This window comes from Hordeum vulgare, chromosome 1H, assembly GCF_904849725.1.
Source record: "Hordeum vulgare subsp. vulgare chromosome 1H, MorexV3_pseudomolecules_assembly, whole genome shotgun sequence".
NCBI classification, from domain to species: Eukaryota; Viridiplantae; Streptophyta; class Magnoliopsida; order Poales; family Poaceae; genus Hordeum; species Hordeum vulgare.
Genome location: NC_058518.1, coordinates 263,892,061 through 263,900,628, shown reverse-complemented (window position 1 = coordinate 263,900,628; position 8,568 = coordinate 263,892,061).

Here is an 8,568-nt window from a genome sequence, read left to right as displayed (position 1 = left end):
CGGCGAAGCAGGAGGTGGAGGAGGCCGCCGCTCGGTCTCTCCTATGCTAGTAGTCAGAGGTAGAAGACGACCCTGCCCTTGGTGAGCTCGGCCTGGAGGTAGGCGTAGAATAGGTTTTTTTCTTTTTTTTTCTTTTTTAATCTGCTGGCATTTGTTGCTATTTGTTTTGGCTCCAAAAGTAAATCAAATTAATTTGAAATATCCTGGGGTGTTAGTTGGAATATTTCCAACTACTCATAAAGTTTTCAGCATTTTTGAAAACTTTAAATTATTTGAAAACAAATATATAATTGATTTCAGTAGCTTTTAACTTAAAATTAAAATGCCAAAAGTGGATTGAAAATAAGTTTCATCTCTGATATCTTGTTTTGTATATTTATCAGAAAAGATTAACTTTTCTTTAGGCCATTTTGGGTTCATTGATTTGACATCAAGTTTGAAATGCTTTTGAATGAGGGGTTGCTAGGGTTTTGCTTTGGTTTTCTTGCTTTGCTTTTGGGTTTTCATTTCATTTCCTTGGATGCATTGAAATAAAACATGAGCATATCATACAAAACCTAATAGGGATCAGGGATGTGACAATCGCACAACCAGCACCTGCTCACGCAACCGCACAAGCTCCCGTACCTGGTCTCGATCCGGTTCATAGCAGCCCGTCCTCCGTCTCTGGCATGCTCCGCAGGGCTTCATCTTTGGCTAAGCTCGACGTCATCACGGTAATTACGCGTCATACACTCTTCACCAGCATATCTATAGTCTTCCATTTCAGTTGCTTTTCGGATGTCTGACATCATAGTCATGTCTTCGCAGGCCGACGAAACCCTGTGCACCCTACTCTACGATATCAACGGCTAGAAGGTGGATGTGGGAAAGGCAACGACGTGAAGTCAAAGGACCGCATGCTCTACAACCGACAGATGCTCCATAGCGTATTCAAAGTTTGTGTGGCCAGTGTCAAAGTGGGCTTCGAGGATTTGCCTCTTCCAGTACCAGTCGATGATGACGAGACCCCTAAATAGATTGGCGCATGCAAGAGCTGGTTCTTTCCTTGGCCGGAGACTCACCTTCCTGTCGAGGCGCGCGGTAGAACACCAATGCAACTCCTCAACAAGGTATGTACACCACCTCACCTACCCAATTACCTGCACCTGTCATGGCAAGTGATAGAAGACGACACAGTGAGGGAGGGCCTCCATTATTGCCAGATGATGTTGCCCCCGTCTAAGAAGAAAATGCTGATGATGTCATGGAGGATGGTGATGATGACCTTAACCAGTATATCAATACCGGCTATGACGATGATCGGCACTATGACTCGGGCTATGAACATGGAGATGACTTGATGTTGCCTGATTTGCTGGAGCCAGAACATCCTACGGCTGATTGCAAAAAGTCTCTCTTCATGCGATCCTCGCAGGATCCCCATCCAGATGCCGCCTCTACCCAGCAAGAACTACGCGGGGGCCGTCCACTGATGATTAGCCCGGCGATACTGGGGGTGGTGATTAGGTAATGTATGGTGGGCTCACTACCGCCACCCGCCAAGAAGCAAAGGAGGAGACCGGGCAGGAAAGGCTCTAAAGGCGCGAGAGCTGCATCAAGCAGCCAACCGCCTCTGAAGCCCCGAGAGGTAGACAGAATACCTGTCGTAGGTGCGGAGCGTTTCCATGTCGCTAGCCACCCGATCCTACCTTAGAAAGCGCTAGAGAACATACTGAACAATGATCTAAGGACACTTCATTATGATGTGCTGGCCATAGAGAAAAGACTTCTCAGCTCAGAACTTTTCCCGAGTTCCGGGTGCGATGTCATACATCGACAGATGGCACCCAGATAAGTTCATCCTACTATTTCACTACATCTATGACATGTTCCACATGACCAAGCTAGATTTTTAGTTCATCCGACTATATGCGATGTATCTCAACTACATGAACAGGCATGAGAACATAGAATATATATGCATTGCGGACCCGTACTATATGCACGAGAGCTTCTTGACAGTCTGCAAAAAGCATCGTGACTATGCGAACAAGTACACCAGCGAGTTCATGATCGCAAAGAAGGACATGGAAATTATTCTCCTGCCTAATCATCCCACGTAAGTCATCCGCGGATATCCTTTCGTAAGTTTTGATCATTCCTTTGCTAGCATGGAGGCTAATTTGAGGTGTACTTATTTTGCACAGTGGGGAGGGGGTCCTCATCTGTGTGTACCCACAATACTCCCATGCTTTGTACTTGGACTCAGCGAAGAACATCAAGAAAAAGGATTACATGCACATAAAGAGTGTTCTCGATAGTGCCATTTTAACCTTCAACCTTACTCGTGGATATATCAAGGTGAAAAGGTACACGCATAAAGCTCCTGCTTTCGGACATAAGACCAACTTCTACTGCATCCAGCAACCGAACAATAGTAAGGCTGAAGGATTCTTCCTCATGCATCACATGATCGAGTACAGAAGTGATAAACAACGCCTTCGCATGTCAGCTTCTTCTAGTGATGCCGAGATTGTAAACTAGGCCACGAGCATAGGAAGGACACTGGATCATCGAATACGAGCTGAGTTTGATCACATACAGTGTGAGCTTTCCCATGTGATCATGAAGGAGGTCGTAGAACAAACATGGATGTTCTTACATGGGCCAATGAGGCGGGAGAATGTCCGAGAACTGCTACTCGCTCAACGTCTGGACCTGAATCCTTTCACAAAGCTCGGGTCCTTCCTCCCTGACTATGAAGATTGGAGTGCCGACATGGAGGAGTGATTGACGATGGCAATGTGTGTTTACAATTAGTACTACTATCTTTCTATGAACTAGCGTACATCGCTCTAGTTAATTAGATTGTGTATGAGGAACTTCATTATTTATGTTTACTATAGGTTGCTTGTATTTGGATAACTATGCATCTTTGTGTTTCTCAAGTACATTATGTTGCTTATTATCGTTGAATTTATCAACTTACGATGCAGGTATATAGATCAGAGATGGCAAAGGACTGATACGTCATATTCATTGAGAGGGTTCCACGAGTGTATGACCACTGGCCATACGCTCAGGCCCAGGTGGACAGGTACCCGGGCGCTAGCCATAGAGGGTTCGACAACAGAGCCGAAGCGGAAAAGAGTTACTTGAGGTGGATGCTACGGGAAAAGAGGGAGCGAAACCGGTGCCTCAATAAGTACTACATAGTCGCGCTCTTTCTCATGTTGATCGCTCTTCTCTTCTGCATCATGGTTTAGATAGAGATGAAGAAACTTGTGGGTGTGCCATGACCATGCAGTTGCATTTATTCGAGACATGACTTGTGTATCGCTATTTTCAAGATGTGATGATATTTTTGTTGGATAATGATGATGGTATATATGACGAGACTACTTTATGTGTATGATATGATGAGAATAATGTATATTTATTATGATATGATGAAACTACTATATAGAGCATGCACAAATACGTAGAGGGGAATTAAATTCTTGAAAGTAGGAATATTAGCATTAATGCTCGTAGGAATATTAGAAGTAGCGCTGGTTTAGCAGCAACGCTTGGTGTCCTCTAGCGCTACTGCTAACTTGGTTACCAGTATCGCTGGTTATCCAACGCTACTGCTAAAACTTACGTGTAGCGCCTTAGCACTAGCGCTGCCACCAGCGCTACTGGTATGGGTAAATCAAACGCTACTACTAGCCTTTCTCCTAGTAGTGCTACTACTATTATCCACCCATCGACCGCTATTCAGCATGAATCTAGAGTATTAAGTAAAACAAAGTAATGCTTGGAGAACAATGACATGATGTAGATAAAGAGAACTTAATTAATATGAATCAACCCTATCATTTTTTCCTTAGTGGCAACAATACAAATACGTGTCATGTCCCTTTTTGTCACTGGTATTGAGTATTGCAAGATTGAACCCACTATAATGCACACCTGACACTGAAGATAGATTAATCTAGTTGGCCAAACAAAATCAATAGATCGGAGAGATTTACGAAGCACTAATAATCATGCAAATAAGAATCAGAAATAATTTTAGAGGAGACTCAAATCTTTATCATGAATAATCTGAACATAAACCCATAATTCATCGGATCCCAACAAACACACTGAACAAAGTGATTACATCGAATAGATCATCACGAAGATGTGATGAACTTTGTATTGAAGAACAATGGGAGCAGAAAGGATGATGTGGAGGCCCTCCACGATCGATCCCCTTCATGCAGGGCACCGGAGAAGGGCTCTAGATGGGCACATGGCAGAACAAAATCTTGCGGCGGCGAAAAAGTGTTTCAGGAACTCCCCCGGGGTTTTTGAGATTAAGAATAATTTCTAAGATGGGGAACAAGGTCAGGGGACAAGGGGGTGGCCCACAAGCTAACATGGCACGACCACCCCCCACGGCACGCCCTGTTTGCTTCTGCAGCCGTGATACCTGTGATCTGTGTTGGGTTTTCTATGAAGAGGAACGGGTTATGGCAGCACAATGTGGGTAATTATTTCCCTCAGCTATGAAACCAAGGTTTACCGAACCAATAGGAATATCAACAACAACCTTCTTTAGCTGTTGCACACAAAAGAACAAACAACTTGCACCCAACGCGGGCAAGAGGGTTGTCAATCCCCTTGGTCCCGTTATTTGCAAGCAAGTGAGATGTGTAGATAATTGCAAATCACAAAATAAAATGAAAACAAGTAAATGGTAGAAAGGTATTTAAGGTTTTGTAAATATATGATGAATAGACCCGGGGGGCATAGTTTTCCCTAGTGGCATCTCGCAGGAAAACAACATAAGGTGGGTAAAGAAATTACTTTTGGGCAGTTGATAGAAAAGAGGATAGTTATGCGATATTGAAAGCAATGATCATGTGTATATAGGCATCACATGCATAAAAAATAGGCTGACTCCTGCCTGCAGTTATTAATATTACTCCACTCATCGATCGCTATCTAGCATGCATCTAGAGTATTAAGTAAAACAGAGTAATGCATGGAGAAAGATGACATGATGTAGAAAAAGTAAACTCAAGCAATATGAATAAACCCCATCATGTTATCCTTAGTAGCAGCAACACAAAGACGCATCTTGTCCCCTTCCGTCACTAGGATATAGACACTTGCCAGGTTGAACCTACTACACCGCAACTCTTTCACCGAAGAAATATCAATCTAGTTGGCCTAACTATTTCAATAGAACAGAGAGAATTACCAAGCTATCATAGTCATGCAAATAATAATCATATTAGAAGTCAAATAAGACTCAAATATTTATCATGAATAATCTGAATATAAACCCACAATTCATCGGATCCCAACAAATGCACCGCACAAAAGGATTACATCATATGGATCAAAGTGAAGATGCGATGCTCATTGTATTGAAGATTAAGAGAGCAACAGAGAGAGAGAGAGAGATTTCCATATAGCTACTAGCCATGGACCCATAGGTCTCTGGTGAACTACTCACACATCATCATGAGGGTAGCAAGGTTCATGAAGAGGCCCTCCGTGATCAATCCCACCTCCGGCAGGTTGCCCGAACGGAGCTCCAGATGGCCTCCCATCGGAACAGAGACTTGTGGAGGCGTAAAAAGTGTTTTGTGACTGCCTCTAAGGTTTTTGGTATATATGAGGATTTATAAGCCAGAGAACAGAGTTGAGATAGCCTCGTGGGTCCCATAAGCCATCGGGGCGCCCTGCCAGACCGCGCCGCGTTGTCTTGTGGGGCCCTCGGGTAGCCTCGAACCTTCTTCTGATACTCATTGGTGTTTTTTTTGTCCAGAAAAAATCTCCAAAAAGTTTCAGGTCAATTGGAATTCGTTTGGTATTGAAAACCTGAAAAGTGAAAAATATGCGGAAAACAACAACTGGCACTAGGCACTTGGTCAATAGGTTAGTGCTGAAAAATAATATAAATTGGTAAAAAAAAATATCGAACCATATCCTAGAATGACAATATATCATCATGGAACAATACAAAATATAGATACGTTGGAGAGGTATCAACCATCCCCAAGCTTTATTCATGCTCGTCCTCGAGTAGGTAAATGATAAAAACAGAAAATTTGATGTGACATGCTACCCATTATATAATCTTACGCATGTATGCTAATTGAGAAATGATGAATTAACAAACACTAACATAACAATACTTGTAAGTATAAGCAACAAGTTCATTAATCTTTCAAAGTATATGATCCTCAAAGATTGTTTTACCCCCATTCATCTTATTATATTTGCAATGCATGGCTCCATCTTCACCACATTAATACAAAAGTCAGGCACCACGGTGCCCAAGTGAGGCAATTGGATCGTACTTTTCAATATGCATCAACTTTTTATTCTTCACGCAATACATGAGCGTGAACCATTGGACATAGCATATAGGTGGAATAGAATATGATGATAGGTATCAAAAGGGTCAAAAGTGGAGAAGATAGTCTCACACCAACTAGGCGTACTGCTATGGAGATACCCGTCGATAGATATCGATTCAAGGAGTAGGAATTGCCATGCAAATGATGCACTAGAGCTGTAAGTGTATGAAAGCTCAACTCAAGCTAAGTGGGGTGTGCATCAAACTTGCTTGCTCATGAAGACCTCGGGCATTTGAAGAAGCCTATCATCGGAATATACAAGCCAAGTTTATGAAAAAGTGGTTCCCACTATCATATGAATGGTATAACATGAGACTCTCTATATGAATAACAAGGTGCCACTTTGAGGCATAAGTGTGGTAAAGGATAGTAGCAAAGTCCCTTCTCTCTTTTTCTCTCGTTCATTTTTTATTATGGTCGGATCATTTGACCTCCCCCATTTTTATTTCCTCACTGGGACAATGCTCCAATAATGATGATCGTCTCACTTTTATTTACTTACAACTCAACAGGAAGACTGATAGGACGGTATGACTCTATATGAATGCCTCTGGCAGTGTACCAGGATGTGCAAATATCTAGCATGACATGTATCAAAAATATGATGAACGGTGGCTTTGCCACAAATACTATATCATCTCTATATGATCATGCAAAACAATATGATCATGCATGCACTAGTCATCTGAAGTGACGACTGAACTTGCATGGCAATATATCTCGAAACAGAAATAATTTGCTATCCATGGTGGTAGCTCACACGGCCTCAATATTTATCTCTAACTATTTTGGTAAATGAAAAACAACTCTATAACAAAATATCATGACTTTGGACCAGTCGGACAAGCAAACATGCAATTATGCCAAAAAGACAAGAAAGACTGAAAGAAGTGAGAAAACGCCATTTCCACACAACAAAAAGACACTTGTGTCAAAAAGGTAATGAAAATACTAATAAAAGTGAGAAAAAGTCATTTCTATACAACAAAATTGCACTTGTGCCAATGCCATTGGAACCCGACACCTCGTATATCAAAAAAGGCACTTAAGCCAAAGGGTGTGTAGCTACCACCATGCATAGGAAATCGCCTCTCTATCTCGGAATGACTATGGAAATGCCATGATAGGTAGGTATGGTGGCTGTTTTGAGCAAGGTATAATGAGGCTTATGTGCAACAGAGTGTGTCATGTCAGGGGTTTGGATGCACCGGCTAAAGTTGCACCGATCCTCGAGGTGAGAATGGGCAATGCACGATACCGAAGAGGCTAGCAAATATGAGGGATGGTATCACATTAGTCATAAAGAACTCATATTATTATTTAAGCATTTAATTATATTTATCACAAATCAAAGTACTACTCGCATGCCCCGAGGGAGAGGTTGGTAGAAGATGACCATCGCGCGCGCCCGATCCGAAACAACACTAGGATTTCAATGAGGAATAGAAATGCTCACACATCATCACCATGCCTTTTTTATCTTTAGAGGAACAAGAAGTTAACATCTCTTGATATCGACACCTCTCTGAATTAATAATAATGCACTCACACTTTCTTCATATCACGACATCAATATAATTAACCCAAAATTTCTCTATATGTGCTATATGATGGGTTTAATTATCACTCATTGGACACCTAGTATTTTTGGTATAGTATTATGACCCATGCAAATTACCATTACTATTTATTTAACTCTCAAACAAATACAAGTGAAGAACGAGAGCATACTATTTCTATAAAATCTACATGCCATCGTGCTCGAAAACATATAAGTGAAGCACATAGAGTATTCTAACAAATTATGATGATGGCGTGTCTCTATCAAATAAGTGTGTCCACCAAATGATGATTGTGGCAAACTGAAAGTAAAATTAAACCAAAGCAAACTACGCTCCAAGAAAAACTCATATCACGTGATGAATAAAAATGTAGCTCCAAGTGACATACCGATGGATTGAGAAGAAAGAGGGGATGCCTTCAGGGGCATACCCAAGCTTTTACGCTTGAGTCTTCCTAGAGTATCACCTTGGAGTGCCTTGGGAATCCCCAAGCTTACTATTTCGCCGCTCCTCATTCCTTTGTCCAACGGGATAATACAAAAAACTTGAAAACTTCATTCACATAAAACTCAACAAAACTTCGTGAGATTCGTTAGTATAAGCAACATATCAAATACTTCAGG